Genomic DNA, 22,612 nt, shown 5'->3' with positions numbered 1-22,612 from the left:
CATTCTTGAAATTATGCTACAGAAAAATAGATGTATTCCTCTGACCTCTCACCTATATAGACGCATGAGTGTCCAATATTCAGTCAGTACACACTTGTGTTTCTTTCTTTCTTCGGTTAATTGGCACACCGTTATGGCTGCATCCCAGTGGCTATAAATAGGGAGGAGAGATGGTAATAAACTGCTTGGATTTAATAGTATGGCACACATGCACGAGTCACTGATCATGCCTGTTATTACCTCCCTAGATTAGTTTATAATTTAAAAAAAGAGCCCAGATAGAGGGAGAGAGGGGGGGGGGGGGTCAAAACAAATGGATTCATAAGAGACAAGTTGTTTAAGAGAGACTATGTGTGAATTTACCAATGCAGTGGAACAAAACTCTAGATGTGAATGTTAATGAGATATAGGAGCAAAATGGAGGTAACAGAGTCTCACAGCTAATTAGTGTGTGGGAGCAGGATGGTTTACTTCTAAAAGAGTCAGATGTAATGTGACTAACCACCACATTGTCTATTGTGTCCCACTTGAGCCCCCCCCCCCCCCAGTAAATTACTGCGTAATAAAGGGTTTCCACAGGTAAGATCCTCTGACTGCTGACATTTTACTTACCTTTAAAACTGACTAATTCCAAGAAAAGCTATAAAGATCCAACAGATCATTTCCTCTAGTGTTTGATGTCAGCGATAGTAGAAGACAAAGGCATCTTGTCCAAATCTCATGCCATGCAGCCTGTGGTCCACAGTAGCCCGAGGTGAAACAAGCACAGACGAATGTGTATTGATGTCAGTCAGACAGGGATCACAGCAGTCCGCGGGTCAACGGTTTCTCACAGGGCTCGTCTTGTGCAGCTGCGGCTCAGCTTTTTCATGAGAGACTCAACAGATGGACTGTTGAGTCTCTCGGTTCGGTTGATGTGTTTGTTTTTGTTTTTTTTAACTCTCATTTTATGTCATACAAAATTAGTGCTTCAAATCGTGTAATAAAAGGGGACTTTTCTGAAATGACAATTTGTAGCTCCAAATGAATAATCTTATTCGCAGACAAAAGGATTTACCCCTCCAGAGTCACATTTCAAACTCTGTCTCCAGCATTCGTATTCCCTGTGACCAAGCTTTTCCAATGTAGGCTCAGCTGATCCCAATCTCTGACACAGCAGGCTGATTGAGAAACGCCGTCCTCTGATATCCAATGTGACGACAGTATGCACTCAGGGCCCGGCACAGCCAAGATCAGGACGAGGAGGAGGAGGAGTAAGGCAGGGCATCCTAACAGATAGCTGAGTACAGCAGGTTGTAAATACAAACAAGATTTACGTCCTCTACACCTCACAGTGTCTCTTAGCCCAGATAGCAAGATAGGGATCCGTGTTCCTATCTGCTATCACGCTGAAGGGTGAGGTTGCCGCTGTGCAAAGCCCTCCACATAGATTCAGGCACGAGTGGAATCATGTCAAAGTGAAAAATGACATGTTATTTTTTTTTTGCAGATGGTGCTACATCATAACTACTGTGTATCACACTACTCGACCCATCAACCTACAATATTTTTTGTGCACATTTACAACTGTGTGCTCTAAAAAATATTCATGTTAGTTGTGATTCACAATTTTTGAAATATATGTTATTGACTGCTGTGTGTGTTTTCAGTGCTCGATAAGCAGAAGGGATGGATAGACATGCTGTACTTTTAAGGATATCAGCAGACTATGATGATTCACATTAAATTAATCTGCATCAAATCTTGACACAGCGTGGGTTATAATTTGAAATTCAATTTACATGTCTATCCAAAAGACACCTTATGATATGTATTACGGGATAGGAAAAGGTGCCTGACGAGGCTTTTCTTTGTTTCTTGCAGGCTGAGTTTTGGCTTTTGCTGTGGTTCAAAAAACCAATATCCTCATCTTGAATCAAAGCTTCTGCAATTAGCTCCATACCCTGATAATGCTCCGATATGTTTTTGCCATCTACACCGCCATCTTGAAAACACGGAGTTAAACTGACATCAGGTTGCAGCCCTTTTCTTGGAACACATCCAGTCAATCAATATGTCTGTCACCCAGGGGGGCTCCTTGTCAATGGATAGATATGTCAGCAACTGTCACATGAATCATCCAACAGCATTACGCTGCTGCACAAAAAAGAAAACCAAGGGGAAAAAGATCACAAGAGTGGATCAAGGGACTTGACAACATTTGCTAGAGATGACAAATGATTAATAATCTTTCACAAAAAGAGCTAAAGTCATTTTGCCTCAGGTGGGAAAAAAAGAGCGTATGACGGTTACACTGCCCCTCCCAGGGTTTTGACCCTTCACACCAGCTATGGTCACCAGTCACCAGTTCTATCCTTCCAGTTTCTGGTGTCGGGAGGGAAGCTGGAAAATCTGAAGTGAAGCAGTTTTCACAATTTAGCAGTATGTAAATATGTATGTAATTAATTTTAGCGTGACGTTTAAGTCACCCTGATGCTGCGTGGAAATAAAATGCTGACTGCTGTTTCATTTTTATTTTTATTTTTCAGAAAATAAATGGAGGGCAGTTTGGGTGGTGTACAGGGCGGGCGCCGTTCTCCCATTTGTGCATCCTTCAGTATTGTGAACAATCCATATGCATCGTCTGAGTAAATTCATTTGTCTGAATTTGCCCTTGGTGCGAGCAGGGCCGAGCCGGATACAAGCCTAATTTCCATCCCTGAGACGCGCTGCTCTCTCTCTGCATCTGATACGGCACATTTGAATGGATATTACAGATAACAATGCCCTCTGTTGGCCCCAATAAGCCTCACGACTCTCTCTCTCCTCCCGCGTCTCCTCGACCCTTCTTGTCCTCCTCCACCACCTCCTCACCTCCATTTACATTTGCTCTGTTTGGAAAGCAGATGATTTAAACCGCCTGACAGATTTAAACTGCTACCATAATCACTTCCCCATAAAAAGCCAATCACAATCCCAGTAGACCCGGTGACATTTTGAAATCGCCGTCTTGTTTCTGAGTGTCCGTCACCCAAAGTCTCTCTGCTTTGATTTTCACTGCTCGACTCTTTTCAATACCATTTGTATTCTTTTGTTACTCCTTTTCATCCACTTCCTTATCATGTTTGCAGGAAAGATGTGTCTTTTGTTTACACAATTATCATTTGTGGATGTCGGCACAAAGCAAAGTTGGTATTCTTGTTGATTGCACATTAAGGACAAGCACGATAGATGTCCGCTGTCTTTGAGATCATTACTTTCTTCTTACTTACAGAAGGATGGAAGTTGTTGATTAAATAATTTTCATCTCATTTGGAATACATGTAATATTCAGAGTGAATTCATTGTGCTTCAACATGATGCCTGAGGGCTTGAAATCTTTTTATTTATCAATAATGCTGAGATTTCTTTTACTCAGAAACAAAAATGTCACCTTCAGTCATCAAGATTTATCCTCTAGGAAACACGCGTATCTGTATAAAATTTAATTTGAGTTTATTCAGTAAGTGTTGAGATTTTTCACAAGAAGAACAACAGGAATCTGTGTCAGGGAAACCACAAATCTCAAAATAAATCTTTGTACCAATCAGTCAAGTAGAAGTGAAAAATGTCTCCTGTAGGATTTCACCCCGAGTGGTTCATTCTCGGTGCAAAAATGCAAAAATGTCAGTGCAAAAATGTCACCGCAATTCATCAAATGATCTTTAGTTTTGAAGTAGCGTAACTAACCGTGACAAGCAAGCGTGGGGTGGGGGGGGGGGGCAACTCATTAACATTGAAAGAACAGCTCCAGACAGTTTGACTTCCAGTTCGTCTGCATGACAAAACATTTCATAACCGCTTCATTCATATCCTTCTTTAATAATTAATAGCATGAAAACTCTATTGATCTGGGGAACTAAAGCAGAAGCAAGTCGCATGTGCTGAAGGTGCCTGCGTTGGACTAATTTTCTAACAGGGAGAAAGGAATAGCAGGATGCACATTCCCGTAAGAATCGGGTCTCTTTAAATGGCGATCCAGGCTCCCCGGGGTCATCGCTTAAAACATCTTAAAAGCCAGACTGTCTGTGGCTATTATAAGATGTTATTGAGAGGAGTTCTGCTGACCCCGTCTGCCTGCCTCTGCTATCAGACTGTGGTGCTGCCCCACCTTGGGGTTATTTTTAAGTCTGTTTGGGAGGTGAACGGTCAGCACTATACTTACTAAGGTATATGTCTTTTTTGGCCTGTGTGTTGTGAGTTTGTTTGTTCAAGCTGTATAGAGGGGGAAATAAAGTCCTGTGCAAATGAGTGTTTGGTGTGTGTGTGTGTGTGTGTGTGTGCCTGGGGTCAATACCTGGGTTTCGAGGAACAGTAATCAGTGTGTTTTGGGGCAGCTGCATCCAACCAGAAACCCTTGCTGAGTTTGTCCTACTAGCTGCACTGTAATCCTATAATTGGAGGTTGGATGTGCCAGTCTAATGAAGGCTGGCTTTGGATGGAAGAGAGCTCCTGTTTGGATCACTTTGGTGGGAGCATGCATTTATTTTTGAGCGTGTCGCCGTTGACCGCCGTGCCTCCCCGGTACTCACCGCTCAGATCCAGATATAGCAGTGACCCTCAGCATGCTTCCTCATCCTCAACAAATAACATCATGAAGAAACCAGTCCACAAAGGAATGACTCGCTTATGGCCAATGCATTTCTTGAAACAACAGGATTTATTTTGAGGCTTATACAAACAATTTTCAATTATTTTAGAGGTACTCTTATTTCATTCAGACCAACCGTTTCCTTATTTCCACTTTTTATTCAAAGCTAACTGCTGCATCTTCCCATTTAGCATACAGAGATAAGCCTGACATTCTTCTCACAGCGGGAAATAGCTGCACAGCAAATGCAAATAAAACACTATTGCTTTTATTTGACTAAATTAATTCTCATTTTCAGGCAGGAATTCATTTTTGCAAAATAAAGCTTTATGCATGTCAATGCGATAGTGGGTGGCACTGTTGCCCCACAGCTAGACGGTAACAGGTTTAAATCCAGCTGAGGACTGGACTCCTATGTGGAGCTTGAATGTTCTTTCTGTGTCTGTGAGGGTTCCCTTTTGATTCTTCAGATGCATTTTACCAACAAAAAACTGGTGACTCCCAATCGTTGGTAAGTGTGAATCAGACCCAGATCCTGCGCAGAATAAGCGGTGACAAAATTAATTGATGGAAATCTTTATGTTTTAAGCGAAGACATCTATATCGTTAACATTTCTTGTGTGTAGCCCCATATTTATTATAGATTATTATTATGTTTTATCAGTAAGCGTATACTATTGATCATTTCCTCTAACTTTATGCAAGCAAAGAAGCATGTTATACAAAATCAAAGTGCACAAATGTGCCAGAAACTAAATTGGAAAAAGCTGCAGCCAAACACATTCTTGTTTTTTGTATGCTTTTATTTGACCCCATCTCTCAATATCAATATTTATATTAGAACATGTTATGAGTTTGGTGCAGACCACCCTCACGAGTAGAGGGTAAGCAAAGCGTCACATTAGGACCTGAAAAGCAGATTAACACCCCAGTATTAGACATGTTTGGGTTTCTAAACGCAAATGGAGTGTAGGAATCACGCTGCAGTAAATCTCAACAATTATAACAGCCAAGCCAAAATAGAGCAAAATGGAAATAGATCCTGATGCCGTTAAGTTATAATGAGATAGAAAAAGAGATACTCAAAGATTTGACCGAGCGCCAACACCATTAGAGAATGATATATGAACCTATTCCACCCAGGATCTTTACTCACAGTGCACACACACACACACACACACACGTGCAGGATAACTTGCTTATACCAGCCATCCTCTTACTCACCAGGGAGCTCTCACATACATTGACCCCCTGACAGCTGATTTTGCACCTTGTGCTTCCCTCCTCCTGGTTTACCCCTTCATCTTTTTGTCTTCTTAGAGAATTCCAAACTGCAGACTTGTCACAGAGCTCCTCTCCTCTCATCACATTCTTATTTATTCCTTTCTTGGCAGAGATGAAATGAGTGTGTTGCTCAACACACACGTTCCTCTGTGTCTGTGTAGGTTCTCAGTCATCCAGGTCATGGTAAATCACAATGAGCAAAAAACAAGAGTCAACTGGACTTAGACTTAGATCGAAGGCGTTTCACCTCTCATCCAAAGAGGCTTCTTCCGTTCTGAGAGACTGGCAGAGAGTTTAGATACTTATACTCTTGTTGGAGCAGAAAACATTCCCGGTAGGTAGTGTAGCTCCCATCAAGCAGTCCCCCCGGCCTCACCGCTGGCTCATGGAGGCCTCTCTGCAAGGAGTCACAGAGGTTTTACCATCAAGAATTGTGGACATCCAGCTGCTCAATGACCCAGGGCTTCAGCGGAGTCATTGTTGACACCAGGCCAGCCCACCTCGGCCCCCGGTCTCTACTCAGTAGTGGTTCTACTAACCACTGCTCCAGCCCTCCAGCCCTGTAGTTGCTAGTGGTTCCAACTGTTCCAGCTGATGCCTTCAAGCGTCCTTCTTCATCGCTGTACACCAGCATCCGGATTCCAGTTCAATGCAGTGATATATCTAACTTTATAGCTTTTTATTATTTCTTTTTAAATGGCACAAAGTGGGACAAAGCATGTGGGGTGAATTATTGCTGCCTCAATTTGATTAAATGTTACCTATACGGCTGTTCCTCCTTTTGTTTTGTAATACCATTTTTGAAAGGTCCTATACAAATAAAAATATTAAATATTAAATCTGGGTGTGTTAAAGGAAATCACACAGAGAAGTGACAGCAAAAGGGCACTGCAAATGTGAAAGACACAGGTTGCATTTCTGAGTCAACAGAAAAAAGTCATCAGTGTGTTAGCCGCCCGTCTACAGTCGCAACAATCAAAAGGTCAAAGCGTTGTTCTGACATTCTCTACACCTCTGGGGCTCATATCATCCTACCGGCTCATGGAATGTTATTGTAACGAAGATAGCTGGGCAAAGCACAGGAAATGTCTATCCTGAATGGACTTTCCATGAGAGAGAGGCTTGACCTTTCAGTGATTTACCTAAGGGTAAAAAGAAAAGAGAGGGCTGCTGTGTTCCGCCCCTGAGTGGGTGCCTTATCGCACCGAGGAGTCAACGGAAGGCAGGAGGTTGTTTCTCCTCAACTTTCTCTATCGAATGTGGTGCAAAGCCGAAATGAAATCTGACCTATGTTTAACCTTGGCTGGCAAGCAGATTCTTTGAAATAAACTCACCATTCAAAAGCAGGTAGTCATGGCATGTGTATTAAAAATATACAGCTCCAGTGTATTCCATAATGATTCATATCAGCACTTTCTTTCTTTCTTATACACCACAGCTCAAGGTATTTTCTTTATGACATGCGCTGCAATATAAGCAGTAGAGGATATGATCAGTTGGAGTAAAATGTGTTTTTACCTAATATACCATTGCCTTATAAAGCATCTGACTCCTACTGGCTACACCACCAATTGGACAGAGCGTGAAAAGACTGATTCGACTTTACACAAAAACTCTCCTGTCTTATTTCCCTCAAGTCTGAAGATATTGATTTGTTACCCTTAATCGATCAATTCAGACGAACAAAACCACCTTTGGCATCATGTTATTAGCTCACAGGATGCGTCATGTCTTGTGAAAACGTCAACGGTAAAGAAACTCTGTTTCTCGCTGTGATATTTCCTCTTAGAAATAGTTCTTTATTATACGATGAGGGCGCTGGGATTGAAACATTTAAACGATCGTGTAGCACTTCAGGAGGGTGTTTTTATCTAAAACAGGAAAATATATATATTAAAAAAAGTGCATCATAAAGGTCATGAAACCTATGCTGGGTTCAGTTTCTGACCCTCTGCCTTCCTTCCTGGCTCTCATTCCTTCCCTACATCCTCTAAGACAGAGACTCTCTACGTTTGTGTGGCCAGGCAAAAGCACTGTTGTAGTAGGTGGTGTCTTGTGGTGGCCAGGGCGGGTGGTCTGCCCTGATTGCATTAGACTGATGACAAAGTCGAAATGCCAGTGAGGATGGGGAAAAAAGGTTTTTCACCACATGCCAGCAGTTTCCAAGGAAAGAAGAAAACCTCAGCGGTATGTGAGATACAGGATAGCATGGGAGACGGTAGAGAGGTGAGATTATAGATGCGGACTAAGAATAAAATCAGACAGAGCTGAGTGATAGACACGACGATAGTGATGTCAGAGCCAGCAAAAATAAGAATTCTGTAGCAGCATGTGTTGATTGCTTATTCAAGCATGAAATGGCATTTTCAGGCTAATTTTCCTCTAAACACAAACAAACATTAGACCCTCAGTGTCTGTCTCCCCCAGATTACAGTGATTCAAAGTATCTTGCTGATTTCCCTCTATCTGATTCCCTTTTGTCTGAGCTCCCGCTTGCTTGCCTGAACTTTTTGCCAGAGCTTTGTTGTCCCTCCCAAGAACAGCTTAATACCCGTGGCTGATCTTAAATCGGTAAAACGCTTTCTCTCAGGCCTCCTCCCACATCTCATTTCCTTCTACTGATGGTTAATGGCTGACAAGACTCAATGGAAACACTGAAATGCAGGGGATGAAGTGAAGGTGGATCAGATAGCCTCCAAAGTTTTAAATACTGTGTAATTAAGTGACACCCAAATCACAGATTCCGAGTGGCTGAACTGAAATGAAGGTCTCTCTGACATTTTGATGATGATTGTCCATCTAGATATCAATGTCATGTAGCAATGGCAGAAAGCAATGCACCTTGTTTGCCCAACAGCACTGATACAGATGACTGTTACAGGGATTAGGTTGAAATAATTCTCAGCAGGGCTTCTATTTGCTGCTTGTTTGTCCAACATAATGGAGTCGGAGCAATGTTGTGTTTTATGTCACAGACTTTCAAAGAGGTTTGAATTCAAAAGAACAGCGTCCGGCATATCTCAGAGCAACGGATGCTGTGCCAAGGTAAACACGATGGAAAGCCGAATGATTACAACAGCACTCACCTAAGTGGATACTCCACGTGATCGCTCAAAAGCAGAGACTGTGTGGAATGACAACTTCAAACCGAGCGTTTTGTGCTCTCTGCCAGTGATCAGAATCGAGCCTAAAAATACTAACAGCCTCTTTCTGGAATTTAGTCCACTTTAAATTAGGGCCGGCAAGGAATTACTATTCAGGGCTTTGGAACATCGAGGGGTAAAAATAAGATAAATTAGATTAGTAGTCTTCAATCATTCAATCCCACTATCGATCCCCAGCCTCAGGACATATATGGAGGGCTGCTGAAGTTTCCAAAATGGGATTGATTGGAAAAAAGAGACAGACAGGAACTGATTAAGTTGATGCATCCAATCACTTCCAATTTCTGCAAACAGACTTTCTTTCACCCTGAAATTCACCCACATATACATAAACCACATCTTGAAATGTATTTTTGTTTGATAAGACTATATCTTATTATTATTGTTTAGATTGAATCGTAGATATACCGGCCTGTGAATTACAACAATATGCGATTTGTGGAGAATCTAATTGGTATTCTTATATTGTAAAAAAAGTCATGCCAAATTTCAGGTTTGACGTGATTACTGGCATTTTGAAAAATGCAGTAATGTAAAATGTACCCATCCAATGTGAACCACTTACGTTTTGTATTAATCACCATTGATCACGTAAACAGCTGTAACCTTTTTAGCTTTTTTTCTTACAAACTTATGTGAACTTCAGTGACCAATGCTTTCATTAAAATGCACGATGGACATGTCGAGCCTGGGCCGTCTGCTATTTGAAAGATAGACGTGTGGAGATGTGATAACATACATGAAATATGACCATCATTATTAGCCGCCCAGCACGTCCATCGGGCGGCGTTCATTTCAATATGGTGGCGGTTGTCTTATCTAGGCAGGGGCAGATTGAAATGTTAATGAGGCCTTTTGATCAACAGCGCCCTGTCTGTCAAGATGGCCTTTAAATTGAGCTTTTATTTGCTCAGAGGATGACAAATAAAGGCTTCTGCCGGTTGACCTCTCGGTTGAATTAAGAACTACAGATGGTTTAATATGTTGACGCCAGGGATCGGTTTCTCACCTTCTGCTGCATCCCCGGTATTGATCCAAAAACTGAATACATACTGAACTGAAATGAAGATCAAAAGAAGCTCTTTGGTCAAATATGGGGATTTGATATACCAATGGCGATGGGTTTTAGGGGGGGAAATTGGCAACAATAGTCTGCAAAAACCAACTGCAAGGAGATTTACACTTGAAAGAGAAGCAGAACAGAGTGAGAGGGAAGGAACGATTGTAGTCAGCCAGAGTTGGGAAGAAACGGATATTTGATGTTTTCAGTATCAATGGAACAATATGAAGAGTAGAACTTCATTAGAACTGCCAATCGAGACAGGAATGGATGACTATAGCGTGCCACACTATGGAACTATCATCATCACTGAGACCATGATTGAGGATTATCCACTCAACAGTTATAATATGAGCACTAATTGCAAATTGGCCACCAGAGAGTAAATCGACTGATACACACAAATTCCTGCTAAACTTTTCTGCATGTCCAGAAATGTGCATTATTCGACATGGAATCCGCTCAGTGAAAAGTGCTTGTCATACAGTGACCATTATATTTCTGGACTTGTCAGAGGGATAGGGATAACGAAACCAGCAACGTGTTTAACTTTTTCTCGAGTGACGTCAGGATAAGGTTCATAGCTACTCCTCATGTCCTTTCATTGAACACATTAAGTCCCCCATCATTGTTCCAACATGTGACACACAATGTCTCATTTATCTCACTGTGCTCTCCTCATTAACCACGTTACACCCTGAGTCTCTGCAATTAGCTAAAGCGCTGCTCTGGGTATCCTGGTAGTACACATGACACCTAAACCGCCACACACACGCGCACACACACACACGCACACACACACACACCTGTCGAAGGCAATTCTAGCCCTGGTTGTTTGAGTGATAGTAAGTCAGAGGGAGAGACAGACCCAGCAGGCTAATACTGGAGGGCTGTGGGTGTCAGGCTTGATTTCATTGGCTGTCAAGACAACGACCACTGGACCCAGATTAGCACTACAATAAAGGATGACTAACTCGCTACGATATAATTCTATATAAAAATAGAACTGCCCATCAGCTGTACTCAAGCCACTTCATCTGTTTAAATGTAAGCTCAGCTGGTGGATACAGGCTCGACTTAATGAAGGCCTCTGGCACACACTTTTCATAGTTTTAACGTCATTAGTTAATCCTCATTTTACTAAGTGTTTTTAATGTAGAGAAAAGGACTTTGACAGGTCTGGGTGGATGTTATGTAATCCGATTATCCATGACGGCATTAAAATGATCAGAACTGTTTTAGGATAATTGATTTGCTGATCCACTGATTTATCCTGATGGCTTTTTTGACAGCTTTTTTTTTTTTGTTAATTTGTGCATATTGTGAATTTTGATGGAAACAGAAAAAATATATATTTGATATGTTCCTCAACGTAATTGAATCAATCAATAAATCAAATCTTTATTGCAGACACAATGGTCCAATTAAAAAGCACACATAACATTTACAACGTTCATTTTTTCTCACCGCTTATTCCGTTATCGGGTCGCGGGCCAAGCTGGAGCCAATCCCAGCAGTCAATGGGCGAGAGGCAGGGGACACCCTGGACAAGCCGCCAGTTCATCGCAGGGCAACACAGAGGCAGACAACCAGCCACACACACACTCACACCTACGGGCAATTTAGCGTCACCAATCAGCCTAGGCTGCATGTTTTTGGTGGTGGGAGGAAGCCGGAGAACCCGGAGAGAACCCACGCAGACACGGGGAGGACATGCAAACTCCTCACAGAATGGCCACAAGCCGGAGACGAACCTGCGACCATCTCGCTGTGAGGCAACAGTGCTTACCACTGCGCCCATTTACAACGTTTACACAGTAAAAACAGTAATCCTATAATAACATTAGGTACCAATGACATCAAATACCTAAGTTAAACTTCACAGCACTTAGGCTTGGCTGAGTCAGTGTTCTGATGATGTCATTCCCTGAGTCATGCAGCCGACATATAAACCTGTATGACAGGTAGAAACGCATGCAACCACGCATGCAGAAAGACAGGTAGACGTGCACACAGTCAGGCAGGAAGACAGGCGGGAGGGCAGGCTTGCCCTACTCAGGGAACTAATGTCCCCAAGCAGCTCGAGATATTGCTGCTCCAGTGAACAGCATAATGACGGTCTCTTTCTACCTCGCACGGGCCGGCCGATGTGAAAATCTACTCATCGACGCACTTTTCTTCAATTTCATCAGGAGAATATGCCGTGGCGGCGCCCTCAAAGAGCAAATAAGGGAGTGAATTACTGCAGGGCTTAAGCAGGGGAGGTTTTTTGGCTGAGCAATCGAGGGCAGGTTACTTTAGATTCTGTCTGTATGAGAGCAAATTAACAGAACTTTTATGTTTTTTGATTTCCCTTAATTCCATCCACGAGAATCATAGAATGGAGGTGGGGGGTCATCTAATGGGGTTCTGATACAGTCCGTGAAACATCAATTGATTGCGATTGGTCTGCTGTAGAGCTAGTGAGTCGTCAGCATTGGGAGGATTTATGGGTGGAGGTCACCGGCCCAGCTGGAGCCCATGAAGTGGACCTCCAGAACTTTCACTCTGCGGCTCGGATCCGAACCTCATGATCCAGAACCACCGACCAACCCGCTACTTCATCATAGATAGATTGATATATACTTTATTTATTGTGAAGGAAATTCTGTAAAAAAGAACCTATGGCTGTTCCCATACCGGGAGTTGAACCCAGGCCACCTGGGTGAGAACCAGGAACCCTAACCACTAGACCATATGGGACCACACGGGCCCATCTGAAACAGGTGGTTGTTGTCAATAAGTTGTCCTCAATTGATATTTCCTGGTAAAGTCAAGGATCAATAAAGAATCGCCTCCATGGGCTTTAGCAGATCTGTGAATTTAAAATAATCACTCGTCAGCAAACACCTGAGAGTCACGACTCAGAAAGATGAGCCAAAACACAGGACCAGTCAAGGTGAGGGGATTGAACCCAGAACCACCTGAACCATAAAGAACTGAGAGCTGTCCAACTTCTTCACCCTCTGAGCTCCAACTAGCGCTGGACGTTGATGCCTCGTCAAACACAAGATGGGTAAAATCCGTTTCCTGCCGGCGCCTCCTTCGGATCGCTCTTTCTCTCTCTGGTCATCGGCATTCACCAGCGCTGAAGATGGCTCAGTGGATAAAGACAACGACTCAAGGTGATGGGACGTTGGATCGAATCCTGTTCTGCACAAAAGGTAGGACACAAAAGGGTGTGTGTGGGGTCAAACAATAACTAAAAACCGAAAAAGCGGGGTCAAACAAAAACTAAAAACCAAAAATCAAACCAAACCAAACAACTTCAAAAATCAAACCAAACACGATTTCTGCGCATTTCCGTTGTGAATTTCCTCCAATTTCAACACAATGGGCTTCGTGGGAACCAAGAACACAGAAGGTAAGTGGAGTTAATTATTTTTGTCTATGTGCATAATAATTTAATTATTAAAAATTAAACAAATCACTGTCCCGCCTCCAACTAGTGCAGAACGCGGCAGGTAGGCTTCTTACTGGTTTTAACAGACGCCATCACATCACCCCAGTCCTTGCTTCGCTGCACTGGCTGCCAGTCCAATTTAGAATTGATTTTAAGATTTTACTGATCACTTTTAAAGCTCTTATGGGTCTGGGCCCAACTTATATTTATGATTTATTAGTGTTATATGAGCCCCCACGCAGCCTGAGATCCTCGGGTCGAGGATTTCTGGTCGTTCCAAAGTCGAGGTTAAAATCTAAAGGTGACCAAGCATTCGCTATCAGGGCCCCTCGGCTTTGGAACGACCTGCCTGAAAATAAACGGCTTGCAGATTCGGTAACTTCTTTTAAAACACTTCTAAAACTTACTTATATAGACTGGTTTTTAATTGATGGAGTCCTCTGTTTTAATTACTTTTCATTTTTTTTTTTTTATTTTTTTTTTTAACATTGTTTTATTATTTTATGGTGTTTGCTGGGTACCTTATATCATCAATGTACCTTGACACCACTGTTGCTGGTAAAAATCTGTTTTGCACTGATTTGCTTATTATGTATTTTCTGTTTGTATGGTTCCTGTTTATTTTATTTTTTTGTCTGTAAAAGCACTTTGTGAATTTTATTTCTAAAAAAGTGCTATAGAAATAGAGCATACTATTAACCAGCTACCTCATCACAGATAGATTGATATATACTTTTTTTATCGTGAAGGAAATTCTGTAAGAACGAACCGATAGCTGTTCCCATACCGGGAGTTGAACCCAGGCCACCCGGGTGAGAACCAGGAATCCTAACCGCTAGACCATATGGGACCACACGGGCTCACCTGAAACAGGTGGTTGTTGTCAATAAGTTGTCCTCAATTGATATTTCCTGGTAAAGTCAAGGATCAATAAAGAATCGCCTCCATGGGCTTTAGCAGATCTGTGAATTTAAAATAATCACTCGTCAGCAAACACCTGAGAGTCACGACTCAGAAAGATGAGCCAAAACACAGGACCAGTCAAGGTGAGGGGATTGAACCCAGAACCACCTGAACCATAAAGAACTGAGAGCTGTCCAACTTCTTCACCCTCTGAGCTCCAACTAGGGCTGGACGTCGATGCCTCGTCAAACACAAGATGGGTAAAATCCGTTTCCTGCCGGCGCCTCCTTCGGATCGCTCTTTCTCTCTCTGGTCATCGGCATTCGCCAGCGCTGAAGATGGCTCAGTGGATAAAGACAACGACTCAAGGTGTTGGGACGTTGGATCGAACCCTGTCCTGCACAAAAGGTAGGACACAAAAGGGTGTGTGTGGGGTCAAACAATAACTAAAAACCAAAAAAGCGGGGTCAAACAAAAACTAAAAACCAAGAATCGAACCAAACAACTTCAAAAACTAAAAATCAAACCAAACCAAACAACTTCAAAAACTAAAAATCAAACCAAACCAAACAACTTCAAAAATCAAACCAAACCTGATTTCCGCGCATTTCCGTTGTGAATTTCCTCCAATTTCAACACAATGGACTTCGTGGGAACCAAGAACACAGAAGGTAAGTGGAGTTAATTATTTTTGTCTATGTGCATAATAATTTAATTATTAAAAATTAAACAAATCACTGTCCCGCCTCCAACTAGTGCAGAACGCGGCAGGTAGGCTTCTTACTGGTTTTAACAGATGCCATCACATCACCCCAGTCCTTGCTTTGCTGCACTGGCTGCCAGTCCAATTTAGAATTGATTTTAAGATTTTACTGATCACTTTTAAAGCTCTTATGGGTCTGGGCCCAACTTATATTTATGATTTATTAGTGTTATATGAGCCCCCACGCAGCCTGAGATCCTCGGGTCGAGGATTTCTGGTCGTTCCAAAGTCGAGGTTAAAATCTAAAGGTGACCGAGCATTCGCTATCAGGGCCCCTCGGCTTTGGAACAACCTGCCTGAAAATAAACGGCTTGCAGATTCGGTAACTTCTTTTAAAACACTTCTAAAAACTTACTTATATAGACTGGTTTTTAATTGATGGAGTCCTCTGTTTTAATTACTTTTCATTTTATTTTTTTTATTTTATTTTTTAACATTGTTTTATTATTTTATGGTGTTTGCTGGGTACCTTACCTCATCAATGTACCTTGACACCACTGTTGCATTTAAAAATCTGTTTTGCACTGATTTGCTTATTATGTATTTTCTGTTTGTATGGTTCTTGTTTATTTTATTTTTTTGTCTGTAAAAGCACTTTGTGAATTTTATTTCTAGAAAAGTGCTATAGAAATAAAGCATATTATTAACCAGCTACCAGCAACCCCATCATAGATAGATTGATATATACTTTATTTATTGTGAAGGAAATTCTGTAAAGAAGAACCGATGGCTGTTCCCATACCGGGAGTTGAACCCCGGCCACCTGGGTGAGAACCAGGAATCCTAACCGCTAGACCATATGGGACCACATGGGCTCATCTGAAACAGGTGGTTGTTGTCAATAAGTTGTCCTCAATTGATATTTCCTGGTAAAGTCAAGGATCAATAAAGAATCGCCTCCATGGGCTTTAGCAGATCTGTGAATTTAAAATAATCACTCGTCAGCAAACACCTGAGAGTCACGACTCAGAAAGATGAGCCAAAACACAGGACCAGTCAAGGTGAGGGGATTGAACCCAGAACCACCTGAACCATAAAGAACTGAGAGCTGTCCAACTTCTTCACCCTCTGAGCTCCAACTAGCGCTGGACGTTGATGCCTCGTCAAACACAAGATGGGTAAAATCCGTTTCCTGCCGGCGCCTCCTTTGGATCGCTCTTTCTCTCTCTGGTCATCGGCATTCACCAGCGCTGAAGATGGCTCAGTGGATAAAGACAACGACTCAAGGTGATGGGACGTTGGATCGAATCCTGTTCTGCACAAAAGGTAGGACACAAAAGGGTGTGTGTGGGGTCAAACAATAACTAAAAACCAAAAAAGCGGGGTCAGACAAAAACTAAAAACCAAGAATCGAACCAAACAACTTCAAAAACTAAAAATCAAACCAAACCAAACAACTTCAAAAATCAAACCAAACACAATTTCCGCGCATTTCCGTTGTGAATTTCCTCCAATTTCAACACAATGGACTTCGTGGGAACCAAGAACACAGAAGGTAAGTGGAGTTAATTATTTTTGTCTATGTGCATAATAATTTAATTATTAAAAATTAAACAAATCACTGTCCCGCCTCCAACTAGTGCAGAACGCGGCAGGTAGGCTTCTTACTGGTTTTAACAGACGCCATCACATCACACCAGTCCTTGCTTTGCTGCACTGGCTGCCAGTCCAATTTAGAATTGATTTTAAGATTTTACTGATCACTTTTATAGCTCTTATGGGTCTGGGCCCAACTTATATTTATGATTTATTAGTGTTATATGAGCCCCCACGCAGCCTGAGATCCTCGGGTCGAGGATTTCTGGTCGTTCCAAAGTCGAGGTTAAAATCTAAAGGTGACCAAGCATTCGCTATCAGGGCCCCTCGGCTTTGGAACGACCTGCCTGAAAATAAACGGCTTGCAGATTCGGTAACTTCTTTTAAAACACTTCTAAAAACTTATATAGACTGGTTTTTAATTGATGGAGTCCTCTGTTTTAATTACTTTTCATTTTATTTATTTATTTTCTTTTTTTAACATTGTTTTATTATTTTATGGTGTTTGCTGGGTACCTTATCTCATCAATGTACCTTGACACCACTGTTGCTGTTAAAAATCTGTTTTGCACTGATTTGCTTATTATGTATTTTCTGTTTGTATGGTTCTTGTTTATTTTATTTTTTTGTCTGTAAAAGCACTTTGTGAATTTTATTTCTAGAAAAGTGCTATAGAAATAAAGCATATTATTAACCAGCTACCAGCAACCCCATCATAGATAGATTGATATATACTTTATTTATTGTGAAGGAAATTCTGTAAAGAAGAACCGATGGCTGTTCCCATACCGGGAGTTGAACCCGGGCCACCTGGGTGAGAACCAGGAATCCTAACCACTAGACCATATGGGACCACATGGGCTCATCTGAAACAGGTGGTTGTTGTCAATAAGTTGTCCTCAATTGATATTTCCTGGTAAAGTCAAGGATCAATAAAGAATCGCCTCCATGGGCTTTAGCAGATCTGTGAATTTAAAATAATCACTCGTCAGCAAACACCTGAGAGTCACGACTCAGAAAGATGAGCCAAAACACAGGACCAGTCAAGGTGAGGGGATTGAACCCAGAACCACCTGAACCATAAAGAACTGAGAGCTGTCCAACTTCTTCACCCTCTGAGCTCCAACTAGCGCTGGACGTTGATGCCTCGTCAAACACAAGATGGGTAAAATCCGTTTCCTGCCGGCGCCTCCTTCGGATCGCTCTTTCTCTCTCTGGTCATCGGCATTCACCAGCGCTGAAGATGGCTCAGTGGATAAAGACAACGACTCAAGGTGATGGGACGTTGGATCGAATCCTGTTCTGCACGAAAGGTAGGACACAAAAGGGTGTGTGTGGGGTCAAACAATAACTAAAAACCAAAAAAGCGGGGTCAAACAAAAACCAAAAACCAAACCAAACAACTTCAAAAACTAAAAATCAAACCAAACCAAACAACTTCAAAAATCAAACCAAACACGATTTCCGCGCATTTCCGTTGTGAATTTCCTCCAATTTCAACACAATGGACTTCGTGGGAACCAAGAACACAGAAGGTAAGTGGAGTTAATTATTTTTGTCTATGTGCATAATAATTTAATTATTAAAAATTAAACAAATCACTGTCCCGCCTCCAACTAGTGCAGAACGCGGCAGGTAGGCTTCTTACTGGTTTTAACAGACGCCATCACATCACCCCAGTCCTTGCTTCGCTGCACTGGCTGCCAGTCCAATTTAGAATTGATTTTAAGATTTTACTGATCACTTTTAAAGCTCTTATGGGTCTGGGCCCAACTTATATTTATGATTTATTAGTGTTATATGAGCCCCCACGCAGCCTGAGATCCTCGGGTCGAGGATTTCTGGTCGTTCCAAAGTCGAGGTTAAAATCTAAAGGTGACCAAGCATTCGCTATCAGGGCCCCTCGGCTTTGGAACGACCTGCCTGAAAATAAACGGCTTGCAGATTCGGTAACTTCTTTTAAAACACTTCTAAAACTTACTTATATAGACTGGTTTTTAATTGATGGAGTCCTCTGTTTTAATTACTTTTCATTTATTAATTTTTTTTTTTTTTTTTAACATTGTTTTATTATTTTATGGTGTTTGCTGGGTACCTTATATCATCAATGTACCTTGACACCACTGTTGCTGGTAAAAATCTGTTTTGCACTGATTTGCTTATTATGTATTTTCTGTTTGTATGGTTCCTGTTTATTTTATTTTTTTGTCTGTAAAAGCACTTTGTGAATTTTATTTCTAAAAAAGTGCTATAGAAATAGAGCATACTATTAACCAGCTACCTCATCACAGATAGATTGATATATACTTTTTTTATCGTGAAGGAAATTCTGTAAGAACAAACCGATAGCTGTTCCCATACCGGGAGTTGAACCCAGGCCACCCGGGTGAGAACCAGGAATCCTAACCGCTAGACCATATGGGACCACACGGGCTCACCTGAAACAGGTGGTTGTTGTCAATAAGTTGTCCTCAATTGATATTTCCTGGTAAAGTCAAGGATCAATAAAGAATCGCCTCCATGGGCTTTAGCAGATCTGTGAATTTAAAATAATCACTCGTCAGCAAACACCTGAGAGTCACGACTCAGAAAGATGAGCCAAAACACAGGACCAGTCAAGGTGAGGGGATTGAACCCAGAACCACCTGAACCATAAAGAACTGAGAGCTGTCCAACTTCTTCACCCTCTGAGCTCCAACTAGGGCTGGACGTCGATGCCTCGTCAAACACAAGATGGGTAAAATCCGTTTCCTGCCGGCGCCTCCTTCGGATCGCTCTTTCTCTCTCTGGTCATCGGCATTCGCCAGCGCTGAAGATGGCTCAGTGGATAAAGACAACGACTCAAGGTGTTGGGACGTTGGATCGAACCCTGTCCTGCACAAAAGGTAGGACACAAAAGGGTGTGTGTGGGGTCAAACAATAACTAAAAACCAAAAAAGCGGGGTCAAACAAAAACTAAAAACCAAGAATCGAACCAAACAACTTCAAAAACTAAAAATCAAACCAAACCAAACAACTTCAAAAACTAAAAATCAAACCAAACCAAACAACTTCAAAAATCAAACCAAACCTGATTTCCGCGCATTTCCGTTGTGAATTTCCTCCAATTTCAACACAATGGACTTCGTGGGAACCAAGAACACAGAAGGTAAGTGGAGTTAATTATTTTTGTCTATGTGCATAATAATTTAATTATTAAAAATTAAACAAATCACTGTCCCGCCTCCAACTAGTGCAGAACGCGGCAGGTAGGCTTCTTACTGGTTTTAACAGATGCCATCACATCACCCCAGTCCTTGCTTTGCTGCACTGGCTGCCAGTCCAATTTAGAATTGATTTTAAGATTTTACTGATCACTTTTAAAGCTCTTATGGGTCTGGGCCCAACTTATATTTATGATTTATTAGTGTTATATGAGCCCCCACGCAGCCTGAGATCCTCGGGTCGAGGATTTCTGGTCGTTCCAAAGTCGAGGTTAAAATCTAAAGGTGACCGAGCATTCGCTATCAGGGCCCCTCGGCTTTGGAACAACCTGCCTGAAAATAAACGGCTTGCAGATTCGGTAACTTCTTTTAAAACACTTCTAAAAACTTACTTATATAGACTGGTTTTTAATTGATGGAGTCCTCTGTTTTAATTACTTTTCATTTTATTTTTTTTATTTTATTTTTTAACATTGTTTTATTATTTTATGGTGTTTGCTGGGTACCTTACCTCATCAATGTACCTTGACACCACTGTTGCTGTTAAAAATCTGTTTTGCACTGATTTGCTTATTATGTATTTTCTGTTTGTATGGTTCTTGTTTATTTTATTTTTTTGTCTGTAAAAGCACTTTGTGAATTTTATTTCTAGAAAAGTGCTATAGAAATAAAGCATATTATTAACCAGCTACCAGCAACCCCATCATAGATAGATTGATATATACTTTATTTATTGTGACGGAAATTCTGTAAAAAAGAACCTATGGCTGTTTCCATACCGGGAGTTGAACCCAGGCCACCTGGGTGAGAACCAGGAATCCTAACCACTAGACCATATGGGACCACGTGGGCTCATCTGAAACAGGTGGTTGTTGTCAATAAGTTGTCCTCAATTGATATTTCCTGGTAAAGTCAAGGATCAATAAAGAATCGCCTCCATGGGCTTTAGCAGATCTGTGAATTTAAAATAATCACTCGTCAGCAAACACCTGAGAGTCACGACTCAGAAAGATGAGCCAAAACACAGGACCAGTCAAGGTGAGGGGATTGAACCCAGAACCACCTGAACCATAAAGAACTGAGAGCTGTCCAACTTCTTCACCCTCTGAGCTCCAACTAGCGCTGGACGTTGATGCCTCGTCAAACACAAGATGGGTAAAATCCGTTTCCTGCCGGCGCCTCCTTCGGATCGCTCTTTCTCTCTCTGGTCATCGGCATTCACCAGCGCTGAAGATGGCTCAGTGGATAAAGACAACGACTCAAGGTGGTGGAACGTTGGATCGAACCCTGTCCTGCACAAAAGGTAGGACACAAAAGGGTGTGTGTGGGGTCAAACAATAACTAAAAACCAAAAAAGTGGGGTCAAACAAAAACTAAAAACCAAAAATCAAACCAAACAACTTCAAAAACTAAAAATCAAACCAAACCAAACAACTTCAAAAATCAAACCAAACCCGATTTCCGCGCATTTCCGTTGTGAATTTCCTCCAATTTCAACACAATGGACTTCGTGGGAACCAAGAACACAGAAGGTAAGTGGAGTTAATTATTTTTGTCTATGTGCATAATAATTTAATTATTAAAAATTAAACAAATCACTGTCCCGCCTCCAACTAGTGCAGAACGCGGCAGGTAGGCTTCTTACTGGTTTTAACAGACGCCATCACATCACCCCAGTCCTTGCTTTGCTGCACTGGCTGCCAGTCCAATTTAGAATTGATTTTAAGATTTTACTGATCACTTTTAAAGCTCTTATGGGTCTGGGCCCAACTTATATTTATGATTTATTAGTGTTATATGAGCCCCCACGCAGCCTGAGATCCTCGGGTCGAGGATTTCTGGTCGTTCCAAAGTCGAGGTTAAAATCTAAAGGTGACCAAGCATTCGCTATCAGGGCCCCTCGGCTTTGGAACGACCTGCCTGAAAATAAACGGCTTGCAGATTCGGTAACTTCTTTTAAAACACTTCTAAAAACTTACTTATATAGACTGGTTTTTAATTGATGGAGTCCTCTGTTTTAATTACTTTTCATTTAATTTTTTTAAATTTTTTTTTAAACATTGTTTTATTATTTTATGGTGTTTGCTGGGTACCTTATCTCATCAATGTACCTTGACACCACTGTTGCTGTTAAAAATCTGTTTTGCACTGATTTGCTTATTATGTATTTTCTGTTTGTATGGTTCTTGTTTATTTTATTTTTTTGTCTGTAAAAGCACTTTGTGAATTTTATTTCTAGAAAAGTGCTATAGAAATAAAGCATATTATTAACCAGCTACCAGCAACCCCATCATAGATAGATTGATATATACTTTATTTATTGTGAAGGAAATTCTGTAAAAAAGAACCGATGGCTGCTCCCATACCGGGAGTTGAACCCTGGCCACCTGGGTGAGAACCAGGAATCCTAACCGCTAGACCATATGGGACCACATGGGCTCTTCTGAAACAGGTGGTTGTTGTCAATAAGTTGTCCTCAATTGATATTTCCTGGTAAAGTCAAGGATCAATAAAGAATCGCCTCCATGGGCTTTAGCAGATCTGTGAATTTAAAATAATCACTCGTCAGCAAACACCTGAGAGTCACGACTCAGAAAGATGAGCCAAAACACAGGCCCAGTCAAGGTGAGGGGATTGAACCCAGAACC

At 41.6% G+C, this 22,612-nt stretch overlaps 7 non-coding genes across 7 annotated transcripts; all 7 read right to left on the bottom strand.

Annotated features, from left to right (window-relative positions):
- Positions 1-12,787: 12,787 nt before the first annotated feature.
- On the bottom strand, positions 12,788-12,859 carry trnae-cuc (transfer RNA glutamic acid (anticodon CUC)). The gene has a single exon. It is a non-coding gene; the product is annotated as a tRNA-Glu (tRNA).
- A 1,478-nt stretch (positions 12,860-14,337) lies between these two features.
- Positions 14,338-14,409, bottom strand: trnae-cuc (transfer RNA glutamic acid (anticodon CUC)). Its single transcript has one exon. It is a non-coding gene; the product is annotated as a tRNA-Glu (tRNA).
- Positions 14,410-15,958: 1,549 nt separating this feature from the next.
- trnae-cuc (transfer RNA glutamic acid (anticodon CUC)) lies at positions 15,959-16,030 on the bottom strand. The gene has a single exon. It is a non-coding gene; the product is annotated as a tRNA-Glu (tRNA).
- A 1,511-nt stretch (positions 16,031-17,541) lies between these two features.
- Positions 17,542-17,613, bottom strand: trnae-cuc (transfer RNA glutamic acid (anticodon CUC)). The gene has a single exon. It is a non-coding gene; the product is annotated as a tRNA-Glu (tRNA).
- Positions 17,614-19,113: 1,500 nt separating this feature from the next.
- trnae-cuc (transfer RNA glutamic acid (anticodon CUC)) lies at positions 19,114-19,185 on the bottom strand. Its single transcript has one exon. It is a non-coding gene; the product is annotated as a tRNA-Glu (tRNA).
- Positions 19,186-20,734: 1,549 nt separating this feature from the next.
- Positions 20,735-20,806, bottom strand: trnae-cuc (transfer RNA glutamic acid (anticodon CUC)). Its single transcript has one exon. It is a non-coding gene; the product is annotated as a tRNA-Glu (tRNA).
- Positions 20,807-22,321: 1,515 nt separating this feature from the next.
- Positions 22,322-22,393, bottom strand: trnae-cuc (transfer RNA glutamic acid (anticodon CUC)). Its single transcript has one exon. It is a non-coding gene; the product is annotated as a tRNA-Glu (tRNA).
- Between the last annotated feature and the right edge of the window lie 219 nt (positions 22,394-22,612).

This window comes from Brachionichthys hirsutus, chromosome 21 (genome assembly GCF_040956055.1).
Source record: "Brachionichthys hirsutus isolate HB-005 chromosome 21, CSIRO-AGI_Bhir_v1, whole genome shotgun sequence".
NCBI classification, from domain to species: domain Eukaryota; kingdom Metazoa; phylum Chordata; class Actinopteri; order Lophiiformes; family Brachionichthyidae; genus Brachionichthys; species Brachionichthys hirsutus.
This window is presented reverse-complemented; position numbering and strand designations above follow the sequence as displayed.